At 43.3% G+C, this 23,257-nt stretch overlaps 1 protein-coding gene across 5 annotated transcripts in view; it reads right to left on the minus strand.

Moving 5' to 3' along the window:
* The window catches only part of LOC147459165 (pentatricopeptide repeat-containing protein At3g09040, mitochondrial-like), a 96,357-nt gene that overhangs the window by 35,463 nt on the left and 37,637 nt on the right, over positions 1–23,257 (minus strand). For 3 of the 5 annotated variants that reach the window (XM_086510488.1, XM_086510491.1, XM_086510492.1), the window contains one exon: positions 15,325–15,500. The exons of the other annotated variants lie outside the window; for them this stretch is intronic. The gene's annotated coding sequence lies outside the window, so the exon portion shown is untranslated. Of the gene's footprint in view, positions 1–15,324; positions 15,501–23,257 lie in introns of those variants that run through there. 5 annotated transcript variants of the gene reach the window in all.

Genomic DNA, 23,257 nt, shown 5'->3' on the forward strand with positions numbered 1-23,257 from the left:
AGACTGTTTGTGGCCCAGATTTCAGATTACATACCATGCCCGAGACGATTGTCCCCAACAGGGACACCAGATTCACCAGTTTGTTTTGGAAGGCAATTTGGGAGAACATTGGCACGCGGTTGCAGTTCTCGTCATCTTTCCACTCGCAGACTGACGGGTAATCTGAGATTGCCAATTCAGTGGTTTTAGATTTATTGAAGTCTTATATCTCGGATCAGAAGACTCAATGGGAAAAGTATCTACCTTTGGTGGAATTTGCCTACAACAACACGATACACTCTTCGACGGGGAAGGCACCATTTGAGATTATTGAAGGTGCTACGAAGGTTCCACCCTTCTAAAGCACGAAAGATAAGATTTTTGAAGCTGATGAGTACACACGCAACTTAGACACGGCTTTTGCCAAGGTCCGCGAGGCTTTGCAGAAATCTCACGAAAGACAAAAAAAGGCAGTAGATCGCCATCGTCACGATTTGAAATTGAAGGAGGATGATTGGGTGCTTTTACGTTTTGAGAAGGCACGCCTGAGAAAGAAGAAGGAAAAGGAGAGGCTTTTTCCAAAGTTTAGTATGAGATACTATGGACCTTTCCAGATCTCCGAAAAGATCAATGATGTCTCCTTTTGACTGAAACTACCTGACACTTGGAGGATTCACAATGCATTTCATGTGAATCTCTTGAAACCTTTTAAAGGTGATGTGCTTGAAGATGTGGAGCCTTATGAGCAACCCGAAGTGGAAGAAAACGAGGAGATCCTTGTTCCTGGATAGATTTTGGTACATAAGGACAGAAAGAATAAGGGTAAAGTCAGAAGGCGCTTCTTGGTTAAATTCAAGAACTATCCTGCATTGGTTGCGAAGTGGATGGAGGAGGAGGACCTAGCAGATACTCCTCAGATTGTAAACCTTTACCTTGAATCTTTTGGTTTAGCATAGTCTACTCCAAATGGAACCTTGAATTCAGCTTGGCTGGAGATCTGGTGCAGTGGGTTGCACAAGAGGGGAGTTACTCCGCTCCTTTGTCAACAGATGCCTTGATTTTTGAATACTAGAGTCACTAATGTCTCTTTGAGTTTCAGGGATACTGAGAGCTGACAGTATTTTGTTGTATGACTTTATGAAATGGAATTCCGGAAAAATATGAAATTGATTTGTTCTTGACTTGTTTTTAAGTGCAAGAATTGATAGACGAAATGACTGCAACATTTTGGTGTAAATGATCTCAATAGACATGGTTACAATAGGGATTAGTCAATCGGGTATCTCTGAGGTCTTGAGTGGATCTAGATGCGATTGCTAATTGCATTGCCGATAAATCATGGTCTAAGATCTGAATAAATGTTGAATGTGATTTGTTATGTAATGTCCTGTTATGTCAAGCGATGTCCTGTGATGTCTGATGTGACTGTCGATTGGTACATGTGTTAGATGTGTGTTCCTAGTGCGTAGGTACTAGCAATTAGTGTCTGCTAAGACAGTTTATGGCCTCTGTCTGTTTTACAAGCGTAATCGAGGGCGATTACAATGCTTTCAAGAGGGGGGTATGTCACAAATTGGTGGCGTGGCTGCTATATACACACACACTTGTCCTGCTGAGAAAGATGACATGGCTGCCCTGGCACTGCTGAAAAGAGTCCAACACACACCCCATTTTAGTACTAACGTAGCAGGTTTTCAGGCAGCGTACAGCTTCCGTATTTTGCGGCGCAGAACCCGGGAATGGCAGACATGTGGACACGTGGCATGCTGTACGGACTGCAGCGGCAGACTTTGGCGTTGCTTTTTGGCTACGTAAAACTCTACGCCATGCTTGGGAAAAGCCTACGCAAAGGCTGGATTAAAAGTCTACGCAATTTTTGGCCTTGCTTTATTGAACGTTAGGCAGCAAGAGAGAGAAGGCTTAAGTTTTTTTAAGTGCTTTATTTTTGTAAGCCTATTTTAGAGGCAGTTTTTATGGACAGCTTTTAAAGCTTTTGGGCTCTGCTTTTAGCATCCCTTGTGAACTCTTTAAATGGGTCTTTGGGCTCCCACTCTACAGAGTATCTGGACGCAGAGTCTGAGAGTGAGTCCCGAAGGCTCGCTTGTACTTTGAGTTGTAGATTAATATAAAAAGAAATATCGAAAGGGGCGCCAGTCTTTGGGGCCAATATCTCTAGGCACGGAACTCCGCCAGGCCAGTGTCGAATAAATTGTGAACTGTGAACTACTTGAAGTGGTTATTTTGTGGTGTCACGGTAGATTCTCGACTTGGAGTGTCCAAGTCGGTTACAATATGAAGACCTACGGGGAGCCAGAGGGGTGGAGCACCCGGTATTTGGTGAAGTTCAGAGACTATCCACCTATGGATGCAAAGGGGGTGGAAGAGTGTGAACTGCTACAATGTACTGCAACTTTACCTGGAGGCCTTTGGGTTAGAACCTACGCATGCCCGAACTCAACTTGTTCGAAAGAGGGGTAATGATGGAGCTAGCACATCAAATGTACATACGGATTCGGTGCAATGGAAGTGTACACTGCTCTACAAATACTAAAGGTATAATGTTCACTTCTATCGTAGATAGAAATGGCAAAAGTATGAAAAATGTGATGATAAAAGGATGCTAATCACACTAAATCATCTACGGCATGTATATTTGGCATGCAATCGAGGACGTTTGCGATTGCAAGAGGGGGGTATGCCACGAGGCTGTGGGAACCACTAACCTTAGTTGTTGGTTTCTTTCCCTTGATTTTTATTTAACTTTTGGAACCCTCTTTTTGATGTCACAAATTAACTCTTTGGAGGACCAGTTGACGACTACTTTCATTTCTTTAACTACTTTCGTTTCACCATGGGGTTGCTTTAATTGCCGTAGGATGCCCTTTGGTTTGGTGAATGCCTATGCGACCTTTGAGACTGGATGAACAGGGTGTTTGGGCCCTATTTGGGTAAGCTTATCTAAGTTTTAACGAATGATATAAGTTGCTACAGTTTCAGAACTGATCATTTGTCAAAGTTGAAACTATGTTTTCAAAGGGTAGATGAAGAGTGTGGTCAATTGAATTCTAAAAAGTGCAAGTTGGCTCAACCACGGGCTCATTTGTTGAAACTTGAGTCATGTGGTCTCGCAGAATGGTATAGAAGCTGATTCCGAAAAGATGAAGGCTTTGGTATTGATGGAACCTCCAACCAATGCGACACATTTGGCTTCCTTTGTGCACAAGTTGAAGTGTTGGTCCAAGTTCTTTTGGATGCTTTCGCAATACATGTATCCTCTTCAAAAAATGAGTCAACGAGGTCCATGGCTTCCACTGGACTGAAGATGCACAGGTAGCCTTTAACAAGGTGAAGGGGATTCTTTGCCAATTGCCAATAGTTTGTCCTCCTAACAATGAGAATGATTTTTATGTTGCCATGACGGTAGGCACGGTTGCTATAGGTGTCACGAGGCTGTGGCAACCACTAACCTTAGTTATTGGTTTCTTTCCCTTGATTTTTATTTAATTTTTGGGACCCTCTTTTTGAAGTCACAAATGGTCGAACATTGTGTGGCCAGTGTGAAACGACCGATGGGCGAGAGTTTCACTTGCAGCCGTGAAGGGCAGGTAGCCACGAGATTTTCGATCCGGTCGCCACTAGAATCCGAGCAATAAAAGGGTGTCTAGGCTCGGTTCAAAGTCATTTAAGCCCCTTGCAACACGTAGAAGTTGGTGGTACTAGGAAATAAACTCCAAAGAGGCAAAGTGGACACATGGCGGCACCAAATGAATTTGTCATTCTAGCATGAAGAGAGTGACCCTAATTGATCCCTAATATTCCCAAGAGCTTTCCGGAAGCTAGGGGATCAATGTATAAGTGATCTAGTGCATTTTCAGGGCAAAAAACAGAGAATTCAGCGTGCTGTAGATTCTTGTCAAGTTTGGGAAAGTGCTCGAGCCTCGAATGCACCCGGGAAGTCACCTTTTGCATGGGAATTTTGTCTGTGAAGCCCATTTCTACGGTTATGCTGCTGAAATCGGGCTAGAGTAGGTCATTTTCAGCCCGGTAAAAGCAAGACAGCTCGTAGAAATTTGCAGGTTTTCTCCCAAGTTTAATAAGAATAAAGAAATACCGAAAGAGGCGCCAATCTTTGGGGTCTACAAGGTGTCGTTGTTTGCTCGGAAGCACTCTAGCTCCCAGGCCGTGTTTTGTTTGAAGTGTAGTTTCCAGTCACGAGTAAACTTGTGAAGCTTTTCTGTGTCGGGTTCTATTTTGATGCACGGTGGGGAGATGCTACAAGCCCATTTACTTTGATAGTCGAGTGATTAGCTTAGGAGAAAGGACTCATATTGAAGATGAACAGTGGGTGATGACTCTAGTGTTTGCATGCAGGAACTTTAAAGTGTATTTGATCATTCGCAAGTTCCATGTGCTCACAAATAACAATTTGTCGCCTGAGGTGATGCTTTATCTAAAGCCAGGAAGATGTATCATGAAGTGGGTGCTAGAGTTACAGGAGTTCGAGTTTGAATTCGAGATTGATCACGCAAGCAGGTGTAGGTCCCATCTAGCCGATATTCTGGTTAACAAGGGAGCTGATTTGCCGGTGTATCCAAGAGAGGTAAGAGAAGAAGGGGAAGGGCCGTTTTGGAAGAAGCTTTTGTGATGTGGTTCGACAGAGCATACAAAAGAGTATTACAGAAAGCAAGAGGAGTGGTGATATAGGATCCACAAGGTAAGGTTATATTCTCCAAGGCTTATGATCTAGAGGATGTTGACACAAACAATGAAGCCAAGTACTTGACTCTCCATCTGGGCTTGAAGCAGAGTGTGGAGTTTGATGTTTCTAGACTTGTAGTAAAGGGTGATGCACTCTTTGTCATTGAGCAGCTTTTGGGACAGTAGCAGGTAAAGAGAGATTCTCTTAAAAATTGGTTTTTTCTATAAAGAAGCTATTGAAGTTTTCCGAGGCAGTGCAATTTAAACAGGATCAAAAGGGAGAAAAATTGGCCAGTAGTCGACAAATGCATGTAGCAGGTTTATATGTGGCACTCACCACCTATGCAGGTAGAGAGACTTTGAAGGAGATTGATGAATTTTCTAGTACAAGTGAATGTTCGGAAGGTCTATCCAAGCTGCAAAGGAGAAGGATTGTTCAGAAGGCTCACACGTTCACTTTAGTAGCACATGGTGGCTCAGTTGTTTTGGATTGTATCTGTCGTCGGTTTGCAGTGCCTTGGGTGCCAATTTTTTATTGAGGTCAGGACTTTTGAAGTAAATTGTTGCGTACATTAGTAGAGAAGTTGAGTATCTTTCTTCACAGTGCAATGGTATGGTTGAAAGTGTCAATGGATAGATTGTCAAAATGCTTACCAAGTATTTATACAAGCAGGTAGAAGCATGGGAGGTTAATCTTGATAAATACATGTGGACTTACAAAACCTCTTATAAAGTTGCCACCAACTTCACTCCATATGAGTTGGTTTATGGTACAGAGGCGGTGTTGCCGGTGCATGTCCACTTGGGTGCATTGAAGGATATGTGGGGTGTTGATAGAGCTCATCAAGATATTTTGCAAGACAAGATTACTTGCCTTGAGGCTTTGAAGATGGGCAGGGAAGCTGCGGCAGGCGTTTATGTGAAGCAACGAGAAAAGAGAATCACGAAGTTCAACTAGTATCCGCCAAAGAAGCAAAACAAAGAAGGGCGATCTAGTGAGAAGTATGAGAGCTATCTTGACTTCACTTTCCAAAAGAAATTCAAAAAGAAGTGGACGGGGCCGTACAAAGTTCATGAAGCTTTTCCCAATGGTTACTACCAGCTGGTAAGGTTAAATGGTAAACATCTCAAACACAGCGTAGATGGTGTGCGTCTCAAGCTCTTTGAAAGGGAATTGGTACCAATTGTGCATCAAGTGATAATTGAGAGGGTTGGGCAACCCACTCAGACGAGAGTTATAGCAGCAAGAATAAAACTTTGTTCATATGATAGCAATTATTTTTGTGTTTGCTCAAAGTGTTCTCTAGTTTTGCAGTTTCCAGTTCAATAAATACCTTTTGTGATCGAACATAAATATTCAGAGAGTGGATCGGGCAATGATGGTACAACTAAAGTGCATTTGTGCTAGGAGGAGGACAAAGCAAGGCCATGGATATCTACATGTGCATGCCAGGGTGATAAAGCATGTATGAAGACCGAAGGCACACAGGTGGATCCAGATGTGTATGCATTTTGGGGTTATTTTGGCCAAAGTGCTCTGCTATGGGGCTTCTCAAAGGTGAATGCTCGGGGAGTTTGAAGTGCAAAAATGGAAGTGCCGAAGGTGGTTTTCAAAGTGCTCTACAGGCTGGTCCAAACGGCCTGTCAATCGGAAGTGTATAGCTCAAGATATGGCCGTTTGAAGGAAAAGGTGCTTTGCAAATTCTCACCGGATTGGACCGGTGCAGCATGATGGTCAGGGCATATGTGAGCTGATAGGTCTGAAGTACTCAATTTATGGAGCATGCTTGTATTTTGGGATCGGCAATCAGAGTCCAAATGGCAAAGATATGGACAGATGAAATTTTGTCGAGAGCCAGCTTTGCACCATTTTGATCGCCTCGATAAACGTTCCATCAAATGTTTTTTCAAGCTCGCCAAGGTTTACTGAGATAGTATGAAGCATTTGAAGCTAGCAGGAAGCGACGGTTCGTTAAGTAGAGTTGCAAGCATCAAGATACATAGAAGTCTGAAGTTGCATATAATTTTTTCCTGTTTTAGGGCTCGTCGTTCACAATCGTTGGGTTGCCAAAATGCAGCGGACAAAGTGAAGTTTCCATGGGGTTTTACAAGGTGGCCATTTAACACTGGCACTGGAAATGGAAAGTAACCAAAGTAGCAGTGAAAAAGGGGATTATTTTTTAAAATTTTATGGTTTTTGACCCCCCAAGGGTTTAGGGTTTACCCCGATACGGGCATGCAAGATATTGTAGTCGAAATACAACTGGTCGATGCTGACGTGCCTATAGGCACGTCAATGTAGTCACCTCCTTCTCTTGCTTTGTACATATCCTTAGAATGCATAGTTGTATTAAATGCATTTCATACAATGTGCGCACGTTATGCAACCCTACGAAGTGGCGATTAACCTAGCACTATGTACATACATGTAAGGCAGATATTTTTGTTTTGCGAGAACACAATCAACATGAGTTCGTTGGGCAATGCTTGTACTTTGCGGGTTACTAGCTTGCGTATGCTACTTTGACGACCTTTTCAGGCATTTTAATGATAGTCAAGCATGAGCTACAGCCAGTTCTTGCATATAATGACCCGGCGGGTAGTTGGATGGTGGTTCAATGCATAATTAATGGCCAGATGTATGAATTTGGAGGGGGTTCTATGCGCATACAGCCTCGGGTCAACGGGCTTCTTTATGACATGATATGTCTTCATATCCATGGCTCTCCAATGCTTTGCTTTGTGGTGATTTTAAGAATGCACCCGCATCCTCTGATAACACTACATGTCATTCGCACATGTTGGGTGTGGAATTGCAGGTCGGACAGATTTTATTGCATGCACACAGATGTTGGATTTGTGGAGCCTATTGCCTATGTTTCTGGATACACCTTTCGTCATAATGCTCAATCCTCGTATCGTGCAAGATTAGATCGATTTTTTGGTTGATGTGCGCTCATTGACTAAAGGTGAGCTGACAGCGTTATATCAAGCCCGAGTACATATGCAACATAATGATAAACCTCAACTGGATAAATGGTTGAGCTCGTCATCGAGCCTTTGTGGATAAGGGTTGTGCCTCGAAACATTTTTTAAAGCACTTGCATCATTCCAGGGCCTCTCAAACCATCAAGAGGGTTATGCTTCGCTCAGGCTCTTGGACAGCCTCTAAACGTGACCTTGCCAATGCCATGGTTTCACACTTTGGGAATGTATTTGCTGCTCCACCTCCAGTTTCTGCTCATCGTGCACGACAGCTTTTGTTATCTACGGTGCATTCGATTCTCTTGCCCCCTGATGCTCAAGCCATGAAAGTTGACTTTACTGAGCATGAATTACATTCAGCCTTACCTCCTCTCGGACGATTGCGTTTCCTTGGTTGGGACGGGCTCATAGTGGAATTTTTCATCTTCTTTTGGGAGCCCTTGAGAGAGCCTTTGCTCTACATGATGCATGTTGCTTGGAGTATGCAGAATTTGCCAACATCCTGGAAAGAAGAACTGCTGAAATTATGACCCAACCATGCACTTCGTGAGCATTTCTCTCATTGGCGATCGATCACTCTTATGCCGTTGTACACAAAATCTTGGCAAAGATGATTGTACTTCGCATCAAGGAGCCGACTTTATGGGACACACCTTTTGTTGACATTTCTGTCCGCAATTTTTCTGCTTCTCTCCTGCCTCGGTCTTGGTTGACTGACCATCGTAATGCATTATGGCCTTTGCACAAATCGGATCAATGGTGGAGAAATGCTCTTACTACAATTTGGAAGAGTCGTTTGCTCTAAAGGAACGTCTATTTTTATGGCGTTGCTTGCTGGAATTGCTCTCTGTTAGCACCTTCCTTAGTGCACGTTACATCAGCTTTTCTCATTGTGCCATATGTTTAGCCTCCGACGAGACAATCAGACACCTGCTTTGGGATTGTCGCTTTACCAGGGCCCTCCTAGACTACATATCCACCTGTATGCGCCTCCATGTTCCCTCGGAAGTTTTCCACAAACGTTTTTGGCTCTTCGGCAATCTCTCAAATTCCCTTCAACATTTGCAGTCTTCTTCACCTAGGTCAGGTTTTGGTCGCTATGGCCCTTATGGCGTCAGTGCAACTTTCACTTGTTCCATCAGCATGATGCGGATCCCTTTCCTTTGTTTCAGATTTCACTTGAGCGATCCTTACATTTTTCCCTTGATGTTGTATCCTCGAATATCCTACAGCTCTATTATGTGTGCTTTTAACGCCTTCCCCTTTCGGAACACCTCTGTGTTCTTCGTTGAATTTGAGCTTTCTAATGGGTTTTCCTCACATTGAGGTTTCCCATCTGTAAATTGATCCAAGATTTACAAAAAAATGTGTGTGTGTGTGCATGCAGCTCCATTTTCCCATGACGGTCTTCCATAAAAGGTTTTGGGCATTTGGTATTTTCTCACCGCGTTGCAGTGCTTTGCAGTCTTCTTCATGTGGGTCAGATTTTGGGCTTACTAGAGCCTATGGCGACGGCGTAATGGCTATATGTTCCATCGCATTCATGCAAATCCCTTCCCGTTCTTCAAGCTCTCTCTTAGGCAATCTTTACCGTTCGCCTTGGAAGTTGGTGATATCACTACAGAGATACATCAGCTTTCCTATGAATCCTTTTAGCCATTTTGTACAGATGAACACTTCCGTGTTCCTTCCCTTGTACCTTATCTTTTTGGTGGGTTTTCCTCGCTTTGAGGTTTCCCACAGGTAGATAAACCAAATTGATTTACACCAAAAAAAAAGAGTGTGTGTGTAGCTATTTTACCTTAGATAATAAGACATAATTTGAACTTTTACATTCAAAAGACGGCTGGCTGTGGAAAAACGAAAAGATGAGCACAAAAACAACTCAGTATTAGAATTATTTTTGTACAATGTTTGTAAGAATGAGGTCCCATTCTAGTATACAGATAGTAGATGAACTTCCCGAATAAGAAGTGAGTGTGTAATCCAGTGTAGGTCAGCTTGCCAAAGTCAATAAAACCTTCCAAGATAAGGTAGAGTCCTTACCTCCATCCATCCAAACAAGACAACAGATACGTTAGCCTTGGATGTGTTTTACAGGTATCAATGGACTATACCAGTTGTTATCCATGTCCATCTTACAAACTTTTTTTTCCTCCACAAGCTAAGTTCATGGTACAAAACAATTACTAATTTAGAAGAATTTATACATCATTCTGATTAGAAGGCCATCACCCCTTCTAATCCAAGTGTCGAAATCCCTCCACTTTTATCATAGTTCCTTTTCCTAGATTAATGAAAGCATCAATATGTAAAGTTTTTATGCAATAGGTTTTCTTTATATATATAGCAAAGAATCCCTTTAATAGTTCCAATCCAACCATCGGCTGGTTCAATGTTAGTTTTCAGTTGGGTAAAATTTAGGCCCACCATGTTATCCGAACTAATCAATTTGTAAGTCATCAACTTGATACATTTTTTTATGGCCAACCCAGGTGGCAAGATTCTTTTGCTGCATCGAGTTAAGAACATGCGTCTACAAAAGTTTATGCTAAATAGTAACCAATTCCTTGAAAGAAAAAGAAGATCCTTGTATTACCTTAATCATGATGGTTTTAGCCATTCAACCAGTTACCCAAAAGAAGTAGGGTAAAAAAGAACAATCTAACACCCGTATGCAGTAGGGTGAAGTTCTATCTTTTTGTAATTACAAAACAAGATGCCAATGCAAATATCAAAAAAGCAGTATATCGGCCAGAGTTAGGGAACCGTTACAAAAGTCGTATCAGAATGCATTCCTGGCAGCTTTCCTTACCATAGTGCTGCCAGTCCATACTGTAAAATAATACAACCCCTTTCTGTTCAAAAAAAACCAGTCCTAAACACCAGCCAGCAATAACCCATAATATCGTCCTTAAAGGGAACACCAACTGCTAGTGGGTAGGCTAAAAAACGTAAAGTATAGCCTTTTACCCAGATAATGAAGGTACGTTCAAAAACAGCAGTAACGTACAACCTAGCACAATGAATATAAACACACAATCGGTGTGCAGAGGGTGGAATACCACACCCCCCTCTTTTCCAAGTTCACCATCAAAACCTACTATGGTTCAACCAGTCAAAAAGCAACAACCCATGTATTCAAGGCACCAGTTAGCCGGCCAACCTGCAAACAGATTAGTGCGCATTCAAGAAAATGCCTGTCTGTACTAGTTACTAGGGCAAAAAGCCATAGCCAAACAAGTGGTCCAGCCACCAATATAGTAGTTAATAGGACGGTTTGTATCATGATAGAGAACCAAAGTTTCTAATAGCAACAGTAGACAGTAAGCTGTATCAAAAAGAACCACTAATACGCCATCTTTAACAGAAAAACGCAACACAGATCAGAACCAAAAAATTGGAAATAATCATTCTAGAAAATACAATCCATTGTATCCTACTATACCGAGAAAACATACCCCACAGTGTACCATGCCAAAAAGAAGGTGTAGAAAAATGCCGACCTCTGTTACTTGAGTCGAGAGCTCCATGCTTTGATACAGCAGCAATACAGTCACGCAGTTTCTTTTTTTTTTAAACAGAGCACAACCAAGCTAAGTGAGGGGCAGAGATGCGCCCTCACCTTTTAAATAGAGGAAGGAGGGCAGTTGCCATATCGTGCGCAGATTTCATGAGTGGAACGATCCCAACAGAGATGGCGAGGCCACCTGCAAGATGTAATGAAGAGGCAACCTAAATGTATTTACGGTCGGGTAAGCCCGAGGTAAAGACACGATGCAGCACTCAAGTCCTTACAAGGGCCATGCCATATGGTGGAGGCATTAGGCGGTAAAAATTCAATAGAATCCAAGAGAGTAAACTCGGGATTGTTTAATAGGTCGGTGTTTAACGTGTGTGTGTGTGTGTGATAATCATCCTGGGCACAAAACAACCCAACCCCACTAGATCCCTTAAGATGGGTCATGTCCCATGTTGTGGACTTTTTTACGATGAGGTAAAAAATAAGCTAGGAGTAACACTGTGTGTGTGTGTGTGCGCGCGCGCGCACATGTGTCCGTGTAGAGGGTGTCAGCATTTAGGGTTTTTGCTTGCACTGCATCTGGATCGCGTGTTGGCCCTACCTGCAAGCTTCCTCCCTCCTCGATGTGCTAAGCCTGGCGAAGTCTCAGCACCTTGATCTGTCGGCAATCTGCACCAACATGACCCACCCCCTGTGCGCGACAGTGTCACAAGGGCGGGCATCACATGCCAGCGGAAACTAACAGACTGAACAACTTTAAGCACTTCAAATAACAACCGAATTGAAAGAGGTGCACGACACGAGACGGGGAGTGGCGGAGTTCCACCCCAAGAGAGCGTTGGCCCCAAACCTTGGCGCCCCTTCGGTATTTCTTTATATTGCTTGAACTGAGTACAAAGCCGGTACTCCATCCTCTGCACCTTCACACAAAAACATGCCAGAGAATGATCCCTTGGCTCATATTTAGAGGCCCTTGGCCATGAAAAGCAGTTACATGAAAAGCTTCAAGTTCTAAAAGCATATGGCCTCCCCAAAAGCAACCAGCAGAAATCAAGGAAAAATCCGTACACTACTGCCACGTCAACACGTAAAACGCGAAACTGTTCATACAATCTTGCCACGTCAGCATGTCGGGCTTCAGGGGAATTTTCAGGCAATCCATACGGGATGCCACGTCGTCAGTGGATTTCGCAAGGAGTTGAGGAGAGTGTATGTGTGTGTGGTCCCGCTTTATTTAATCTCTTTAGGTCCCCTGGGCACCATCGGACGGGATCCCGCAAGTTGGTAGAACTTCTTCTGCTCCTTCTAGGGTTTATGCCCCTCGTCCAGGATGTGCAGGTTGGCTCCGTTCTTTAATGGCTTGACACGTCATCAGTTTGTGACAGACAGTCTGACCCACCCCCAGTGCGCGGCAATCTGCATCACTGTCTGTCCGCCCCTCGCCTCGGCACTCTCAACCAAGCACCTGCCTTCCCCAGCCATGTGCAGCTGAGTGCGGGACCGCTTCGCCGCCGATCAGCGTCTTGTTTGTTTCAGTGTTTTCGATTGCAGCAATTTCTCTTTGACTACAAGAGGATTGGGTCGGGTTCATCTGATGTATGCTTTCTGTGGCCGGATGGATCTGCTACTATGGTTTTTGTACAGAAATTGAAATCCTTGACTATAAAAACCTCCCTTCATTGCACTATGCATTTCGATAGGTGTTGGTATGTTGGTGTTTGCTCGTAGGGAAGGATCTTCTTGCTTTATGTTCGACTCTTTGTGTGTGTTTAAGCGTCGAAAAGCCATGGAAAGTTTTTCGGAGGCCAATTCTGAGATCAAAGCTTGTTTGTTTGAGGACTTTGCGGAAAGCTTGGAGTAGTTCACCTCTTGCTCTCAAAGTCTATATCCCTGTGCAAGAACTTATATGGACCTGGTTGCGCAATATGCTATGAATACAGTCATTTTGTTTTTCCCGGGTAAAATGCCTACTGCACAGGATGTCGGGCAATGGGTTTATTTTCTTCTCAAATGCCAGGCTATTAGGGATGTTTACTTTGGTACTCGTGATTTTACGAAGTCCGGTATGGGTGGAAATAATGGAGTTCCCACGCACATGGAGACATTTTCTACCTTTGTTGGCTACCTAGCTTGGAAAGGTGATCTATCCTTCAAAACTGGACGCGAATACCAACAGGTTTTGCATTCTATGGGGGACACTAACAAACCTACATCAAAAGGCATTATGTTTAATTCGGGAGACTCGTGGGTGGGCAAGCGCCCATTCAAGCTTAAATGGGGCAAGTTCGCAAATTCGTGTTTCAGATATGGTAAATTTGGGCACATGCAATTTGAATGCCCTGAACCTGTTTTACAGCCCCCTCCTTTTGCAGTCCCATCCCCTGCTTCGGTCTCTGTAGGTAAACCCGTCTTTGAGGTTAAGCAAAATGGAGGCTCATTTGTTAATGTAACTCCTAAAGTGGGAAAAGGGAAAGCGAAACTTTCACAATCTATAGCTCGGGGTAATGGAAATGTTCAGAAGGGTAAAACTGTGGGGTCTAGTGATTCCAGTGCATGGTGGTGCCTAAAAAGACGGTGAAGATTCGCACTCCACCCTCTTCTCGTAATTATGTTCCACTTGTTAATGCAGTTAAGAATGCTTCATTCAAGCAGCTTCCATGTAATGATAATCGCACATTGATTGACACATGGGAAAATGTGATGCATTCTTCTAAAGGTGAGCTTCTTGGTGAGGCTTCTATCCTTCCTTTGAATTCTGTGGAAGCTTGTTCTGCATTGAATCAACGGATTGGCCACGCATAACAACAATAGATGCATCTCGTATAATGTGCGTGGGTTATGTAACCTTGATAAATGGCGATTAACCTAGCACTATGTAAATACATGCGGGGTTGATATAGTTGTTTTACAAGAGCATAATCAGCATAAATTTGTTGGCCAATCATTATTGGATTGCGTATGCTGGTTTACATGATTACTCTGGAGTTTTGATGATGGTTCGGCATGAGCTTCAGCCACTTCTGGTGCGCAATGACCCGCGTGTTTGTCGAATGGTCAGATTTATGAAATTGGAGATTTATATGCATACACGGCTTCAAGGCAAAGGGCTGCCCTCTGGCGAGATCACTCTCCTTATCCCAGGACCTCCAATGCACTCCTTTGTGGTGATTTTAACAATACGCCTGAGGTGAACGTATGATAGTACCACAGGTGATTGACATATGTTACTTGCAGAGAGACAAGCATGGGATCATCTCCTTGCTTCTTCTCAAATGCTGAATTTATGGCATTCTCTTTATCCTGTTGTGTTGGGTTTTACTTTTCAGCATACTGCTCATCGTTCATATCGTGCACGGCTCGATAGATGGTATGCTCTCAACATCCAGCAATACAAGGCTTTTGTATGTGATGTGCAATGGGATTACACTTTACAGTTATTGGACCATCACCCAGTCATATTGAATCTGTATTTTGGGCAATTACTCTGTGATAGACCTCTTCATCGCAAGTGTCTACTCCATGTTAACAATGCCTATATTTCTCATGAGGCCTTTCGTGATATGATTTCTGAACTCATTCCTCCCTTGCTTGCCCACATGCATCTTGATCTCGATGCTGCTTGGTTTCGATTTGTCATGCGACTACAAAGTGCTATTAGATTTTTCTAATGTGGGTCAGATTTTGGGCTTTTTGGACTCTATAGCATCAGCGCAACAGCTGCATGTTCTCTCATGCTGATGCAGATGCCTCAGTTTTTCAGGCTTTCCCTTGGGCAATCTTTGCGCTTTGCCTGGTAGGTTGATGATATCACTTCAGACATGTATCAACTTTCCTATGAATGTTTTTAGTCCTTTTTCGATGACGATCAATTTTGTGTTCATGCTATTGTATCTGATCTTTTCTGTGGGTTTTCCTCGCCTTGAGGTTTCCCACTTGTAAATTAATCCCAAAGATCTACAAAAAAAAAATGTGTGTGTGTGTATGTAGTGTGTGTGTGGTGGTGTGAAGAGTGTGCATGAGTGTGTGTGTGTGTATGTGTGATATGTGTGTGTGCATGTGTAGCTGTTTAAATCTTAACTAATAAGACAATTGAATTTTTACATTCAAAAGACAACTGGCCAAGGAAGAATGAACTGATATGTACAAAAATAACTCAGTATTAGAATTATTTAGGTACAATGATTGTAAGAAAGAGGTCCTCTTTCAGTAGGGTTGGTAGTAAAAAAAACTTCCCCATTCCTCAGTGGGTATTTCATCATAGTAATGTTGCTTGCCAAAGAAAATAAAGCCTTCCAAGATAAGATAGAGTCCTTACCTGCATCCATCCAAACAAGACAACAATTCAATTAGCCTTGGATGTGTATTACAGGTATTAATGGACTATATCAGTTGTTATCCATGTCCATCTTACAAAATTTAGTTACTTTAGACAAGCTAGGTTATTAGAAAAAAATAGTGAGGTTAACTTGTTAAGCCATAGCCTGGTAGCTATGCTTGAGCTCATAGTAGCAGCCATATATTTACTAGTCAATAGAGTATTGTAAAACTCCATTTTTACCAAGTGAGACCTCATTTCTCGAGCCGTATCTCAGTATTTATGCCAAGTTTGAGAGTACCAACCATATACTTACCTTCAACTTCCCAAGATTTCTCCATAGCTCGGTAGCTATGCTTAAATTAACAGTAGCGACTATTCACTTACCAATCAAAAGAGAGTATCAAAGAAAACCTATTTCAAGTGGAGCTTTCTTGTCATGAGCAAAAAGGCCAATTTTTTATGCCAATGCTGAGAGTAATCCCCATATACTTACCTTCAAAACTTCAATTTAAGCCCTTAGTATTCCATTCAGTTCGGTAGTGTTTAGCCCTATTTTAGCCAAGATACTTCAAGTGTAGAGTCATTTTTCGGTTCCTTTCCACATGCCAAGCCCAAAAGAAACCATATCTTACCTTCAGAAAGAGCAGAATAATCAAAGATTGGCACTTCCCCTAAAAAACCGAGGGTTATGTCAAGCAAGAGGTCATCCTTCCTCACATTGTGAATCCGTACAAGGTACCCTATGTTTTGAATGATACAAAGCTAAGATTAGCTTTTTTCTTTAAAAAAACAGTTTTAACGTCAAAAGACCAGTTAGGCCAGTAACTCGAGATAACTTGCAACGGCTTGAGAAAGGCCCCAAAAACCAAGAAATTGCCATATACTTACCATCAGAAGAACGAGCATAGAGAGGCAAAAAACCCAACCATACAGAGTTTAGGGATCGGACTGTACCAGAAGTCCTTTTTTTTATGTAAGTCCCCGTAGTAAACGAATGTACCAGGCGCATCAGTCCAGACTACGAATAAAACAACCCCCCTAAAAAACCAGTATAATACCGATAGACAGTCTGCAGACAGTTCAACGCTGTCAAACCGTTTGAGAGCTTAGGTAAGCAGTAGCAACCATCTGCCATGCTACTAAAACATATATCTAGGAACCATAGTAGACGACTGTCGAAAAAACCGGTTAAGCAGAACTCTAAAAAAACCAGTGTAATGCCGAACATTGTCTGCAGACAGTTCAACGCTTGCCAAAGCATTTGAGAGCTTATGTAAGCATTTAGCAACCATATGCCATGCTAGAAAAACCTAAGAACCACAGTGGTTGATTGTCAAAAACAACTCGTCAAGCATAACCACCACCATGTTTAAAACATCTTTCCCTACTGTGTTTAGCAAGATGGCAAAGCAAGAAGCACATAGTGCTATACAAAAAAACCTAAATTAAGTTAGGTACCTGTGTGACTTGAGCTGCGAGCTCCATGTTGGAAAAATCAGACAGTAGCGATAAACAATAAGTAAATACCTACTCCAGAGCTAAGTGAGGGGCAAGGTGCGCCCTCAACTTTTTTTATAGCAGTTTGAGCTCCGTTTCCTGAGCGTGATCGGCGAGAGAGGCAAGCCGCCCTCCTGTTTAAGCATCTTCAAGTTATGCACAGAAACTTTGCAAGGGGAGATCTCAACCCAGGATGCGCAGGCCGCCTTATGAGAGCTTAATGTATTTAATTATAGTAGAGTTTTTTTTAAGCAAGGGCCAAGTCCCACCAGCCATGACTAGCAAGTTATGAGCTAATGTCCCATGAGTGGTTGGGGGGCGGCGGGGGGGGGAAGGCAATATATAGCAGAAGGGTGAAAAATAAAGCATTTAGTAATACCACGATGTGTGTGTGTATGTGTGTGTCTGGTGCGCAAGCGTGACAGCAGGAGGACGAATTGCGGTGCCCTGGTGGTGCTCTGTAACAAACTTGGACACTCCAAGTCAAGAATCAACCGCGACAGCACCAAATAACCACTTCAAAACAATTCACAGATCACAATAGATTTGCACTGGCCCGGCGGAGTTCCATGCCTAGAGATATTGGCCCCAAAGACTGGCGCCCCTTTCGGTATTTCTTTTTGTATTAATCAATCATCAAAGTACAAGAGAGCGGTTAGGGTTTCACTCTCAGACTCTGCGTCCAGATGCTCTGAGAAGTGAGGCCCTCACCACTAATTTAAAGGTTACAAGGGATGCCCAAAAGCAAAGCCCCAAAAGCTTTTAAAATCAAAAGCATCAGTTCTCTCTCTCTCTTAGAGAGTCTTTTCTCTTTTTTTTTTTATAAAAAAAAAAAGCAAAAGCAAAATTCGCGTCGCTCATCATTTTCCAAAAAAAAAAAAAAAAAAAAAAAAAATTAATAATCCGCCTCCGCGATTTCCGGAATTTAGGGTTTTTGGCAAAAATTAGGGTTTGCAGGAATTTTAGGGTTTCTGGCAGAAATTAGGGTTTCTGCTGTCCGCCACGTCATCACTTTGTGACATACCCCCCTCTTGAAAGCATTGTAATCGACCGCGATTACGCCTGCAAAACCGACAAAAGCCATAAACCGTCTTAGCAGACACTGACTGTTAGTACCTACGTACTAGGAACACACATCTAGCACATGTACAAAATCGACAGTCACATCACACGACATCACAGGACATCACCAGACATCACAGGACATCACATGACATTCAACATTCATTCGGATCTTAGACCATGATTTATCGGCAATGTAGCTAGCAATCACATCTAGGTCCAATCGGGACCTCATCGATGTCCGATTGACTAACCCCTATTGCAACCATGTCTATTCGAGATCAATCAGACCAAAATGCTGCAGTCATTTCGGCTATCAGTTCCTGCACTCACAAGAAGTCAAGAACAAATCAATATCATAATCAGGAATTCCATTTCATAAAGTCATCCAGCAGAATACTGTCAGCTCTCAGTATCCCTGAAGCTCAAAGAGACATCAGTGACTTTAGTATCAAAATCGAGGCATCTGTTGACAAAGGAGTGGAGCGACTCCCCTCTTGTGCATCCCACTGCACCAGATCTTCGGCCAAGCTGAGTTTCTGGGTTCCGTTTGGAGTAGACTATGCTAAACCAAAACATCGAGGTAAAGTTTCACAATCCGAGGAGTATCTGCTAGGTCCTCCTCCTCCATCCACTTCGCATCAAATGCAGGAAAGTTCTTGAACTTAACCAAGAACCGCCTTCGGACTTTACCTTTCTTCGTATCATTATGTGCCAAAATCTGTTCAGGAACAAGGATCTCCTCGTTTTCTTCCACTTCGGGTTGCTCATCAGGCTCCCCTTCATCAGGCACATCACCCTTAACAGGGTTCAAGAGACTCACATGCAATGCATTATGAATCCTCCAAGTATCTGGCAGGTCCAATCGGAAGGAGACATCATTTATCTTGTCAGTAATCTGGAAAGGTCCGTAGTATCACATACTAAGCTTTGGAAAAAGCCTCTCCTTTCCCTTTTTTTTTTCTTAGGCGTGCCTTCTCAAAAGTAAGAGCACCCAATCATCCTCCTTCAGTTTCCAGTCGCGACGATGGCGATCCGCTGCCTTTTTCTGTCGTTCTTGAGACTTCTGTAAAGTCTCGTGAACCTTGGCAAAAGCCGTATCCAAATCTCGCGAATATTCATCCGCTTCAAATTTCTAATCTTTCGTGCTCAGGAAGGATGGAACCTTCGCAGCAGTTTCAACAATCTCTCATGGCGTCTTCCCCGTCGAAGAGTGTATCGTGTTATTGTAGGCAAATTCCACCAAAGGTAAGTTCTTTTCCCATTGAGTCTTCTGATGCGAGATACAAGACTTCAATAAATCTAAAATCACTGAATTGGCAATCTCAGATTGCCCGTCAGTCTGCAAGTGGAACGATGACGAGAACTGCAACCGCGTCCCAATGTTCTCCCAAATTGCCTTCCAAAACAAACTCATAAATCTGGGGTCTCTGTCGGAGACAATCGTCTCAGGCGTGCCATGTAATCGGAAAATCATCGTGATCATTCTGTATTCTCGGGAGATAAAAAAAAATGAAATCCATTTCAATATTTTCCCAGGGGCGGGTGGGTGGGTATGGGTAAAGACTGTAACAATCCCTGTGCCTTATGCCTGTCAAACTTGACCTTCTAGCATACCAAGCAACTGCGCACAAACTCTTCCACATCCTTTTTCAGTCTCCGCCAAAAGAAATCTCTCTCTACCCCTTTCATGGTGGTAGCAATGCTGCGGTGACCCGTAAAAGGTGGACAGTGGCAATCAGTCATAACCTTTTCCCTCAACGGCTGTGTAACGCACAACATAGTCTTTTTCATCAAGTAGCCTTCCCGAAGGGAGTATCCAGCTACTGTCTCCCCATCCCGTATCCGTGTGAAAATATCTGCAAAATCTGTATCTGTGGCACACTGATCGACCATATCCTCGAAGCTCCTATGATGTATCGCGGAAATAGCCAGAACCAACGGTTTCTGAGACAAAGCAGTCACCTCTGTGGGTCCCCACGAAAAAGGTACTCCTTTCTGTGTCAAGATATGCAAAGGGGAAGCAACCTCTGCAAACTTTCGTATGAACCGCCTGCAGTATGAACATAGTCCCAAGAAGCTTCTAACTTCATGGACAATCCTCAAATCGGGCCAATCACGGATAGTCTCTATCTTGGCCGGGTCCATTTGCACTCCTGTTGTGCTGCTGACACAATGTGTCCTAAAAAGTGTATCCATGGTAGGAAAAAATTCACTTTTCTTTGCATTAATCACTAGCGTGTGATCTCGTAATGCCTAAAAGACTTGAAGCAGATGATCTCTGTGTTCTGCCTCATTCTTCGAGAAAACAATGATGTCGTCAAAGAAAGTGCCAACAAATAGCCTGTACTCTCGAAAAATCCTGTCCATCATCCGGTTAAATGTTGCAGGAGCATTGGTTAAGCCAAAAGGCATCACCAAAAACTCAAATAACCCAAAAGTCGTCCGAAAAGCTGTCTTGTAGACATCTCCTGGCGCTATCCTGATCTGATGATATCCACTCTTCAAGTCAATCCTGCTGAAGCACGAGGATCCCTGTAACCTGTCGAGTATATCATCGATCCTAGGAATCGGAAATCTGTTCTTGATGGTGATTTCGTTGAGAGTGCTATAATCGATGCACATTCTCCAAGATCTGTCTTTCTTCAAAATCAACAACACTGGAGAGCAATACGGTGAAGTACTAAGCTGGACAAGACCCTTTTCCAAGAGGTCTTTCACTGAGTTCATAATCTTTTCATTCTGTACTCGGCTCACACAATAAGGTGGCCGATTCGGTGGCGTGCTTCCAGATATCAGATCAATGGTATGATCTTCAGGCCCTCTCAAAAGCAATCGGCATGAGCATGGAGAAAAAAATCTTGGCGTTCTTTTCTTCAGGTCAAAACATATTCAACTTTTATCCATGGTTCAGTTCTCCCAAAAGAATGAGTAAGAAAACTGAAGTTCATCAAGTACAATCTCTAAGCCCTTCATTTATCAAAGTCGCTTTCTCGGCCCGGTAGTCAACCACGGCGTAGTTCTTGTGGTACCAAGGGATCCCGAGTAGAACGTCACTCACGTGCCCTGAACACCCCTGTCATTGCAAACGAAGTTTGCCAATGCTCGGTGTAATGGCAACATCCCATCCGGGTGCCAGTCGAACTACCTCCGCCAGTGGCGTCAGTCTGTCGGGCGCAGTTCCAAATCGAGCCGCCAATTCCAAGTGAAAAGAAGTTGGCCTTGGCTCCTTCAAAAGAGCTTCTACATCCTTCACTTTGCCCCAAAAAAAAACGGCAAAGTTTGTACTTTCATTCATTTGATTTGGTGCAAGTCCCACGCCATGTGGTACCAATTCTGCTTTTCTATCTGCCTTTTCTGCCACATTCCTCAGCTGCTCTCGAACTCTCAGACCTGTCGTCGTCTTTATCATTCTGTTCTTTCTGTGCCTTATCAGGGCACTTTGCGGAAATATGTTCATGTTTCCCGCATCCAAAGCACTTCCCCTCTCTGATGAAGCGAGCTCTCTCCTCAGGAGTAAGCTTGGGTCGTGCATCCTTTTTTTTTTTCTCTGGGTTGCTCTTTTTCATTCTACTTTCATTCCCAGAAGTTTGTTTGGCTCGTTGTGTCATGGCCTCATCTGTGGGGTAGGTCAGACTGCCAGAATGAATGGCAAAGCCCCGCTTCGCATGACTCATCAACTCTTGAATAGAAGCCGACTTCTGTTCCAAGCAGTGATCTCGGATCTCTGTAGGTAGACCCAAGGTAAACCGCTCAATTTGTTCTCTGAACGAGATCTTCTTGAATGAAGAGGCGGGTAGAAAAGAGCTCCAGAATCTTTCACAATAAGAATTCACTGTATCGCTCTTGGTCATCCGGAGATGGTTCCAAGCAGCTCGTATATCTCGCTCAAACTCTTGAGTCAACCAAGAAGAAATAAAAAGCCTCTTGAATTTCAGCCATGTAACTGGCACAGTCTTGCTTAATAGAAGCGTGGACCACCAAGTAGGAGCATTCCCCTCAGAGTAAGAGGCAGCTCTCCGAATCTTGGAGTGCTCTGAATAGCGTCCTCCCGCGAAAGCAATGTCAAACTGCTGTATAAGAGACAAAGCCTTCGAAGCATCTGAGTATCCTGAAAAGTATCAAACTTGATCGAGTGGCCACCTTCCTTAAACTCTCGGACTTTCTTGCTGTTATCTTCGAGAAAGTCATACTGGTTGGCTTTGTAAAAATTCTTCTTGTTCGCATAAAACTTTCCGTCATCGGAATCTGAGCTGTCTGTAGACGAGTCCTCAGTAGAACTGTCAGTCTCTGGGCGAGATGTAGCCTTCTTTGCCTTTTTCTTGCCCGTTCCGAAGCTTTGTGTCTTGCTTCGCTTTTTGCTTTTTTTTATGTCTTCTTCGCTCTAATCCGAGGAGCTAGAAGAACTGTCAGAAGAAGAAGAAGAAGAACTGGGTACTCCTTCAAATCGAACACGCTTCTTCCGTTTCTTTGCTTTGTCGAATGTCGACTGACGACCCAAATATCCCTGGAAGTCAGTACCTTTGTTCTGCTTTTTGCCGTCCTTTTTGCCTTTCTTTTGCACGTCGAAAAGCTGAGCAATCCGTGCATCAACCACGTTCTCCAGTTCCTTCTCCGTATATTTCTTGGAGGTAGAAGGTTTCTTGAGAGCGGGTTTCGGGAGTGGTGTTGTGGTTCTCTGCCACTCCATCTGTACCTCTTTCAAAGAGGTCTGGTTCATATATTTTACCATCTTCGGGTCCTTGGCAAAATTGAGCATCATCTTTGTTGCATCGCCAATCAATTGACGACGCTCCATCTCTGTTTGCTCCGCCTGAGTAGGCTGAGGCGGGCCATACTCTCTGTCTGAATCTTCGTTGTGATCCCTGCCCGCATCTCCAGATGCAGAGGGAGTCGACTGATCATTGCCTGAAGCCATAGGTGCCGCGGAAAAAAAAAATTCGGGGATCGTATTTCCCGTAGAAGAGAAATCGGCCGTGCTCTGATACCACTGTAACAAACTTGGACACTCCAAGTCAAGAATCAACCGCGACAGCACCAAATAACCACTTCAAAACAATTCACAGATCACAATAGATTTGCACTGGCCCGGCGGAGTTCCGTGCCTAGAGATATTGGCCCCAAAGACTGGCGCCCCTTTCGGTATTTCTTTTTGTATTAATCAATCATCAAAGTACAAGAGAGCGGTTAGGGTT

This window comes from Adiantum capillus-veneris, chromosome 4 (genome assembly GCF_014529385.1).
Source record: "Adiantum capillus-veneris isolate H3 chromosome 4, ASM1452938v2, whole genome shotgun sequence".
Classification (NCBI taxonomy): Eukaryota; Viridiplantae; Streptophyta; class Polypodiopsida; order Polypodiales; family Pteridaceae; genus Adiantum; species Adiantum capillus-veneris.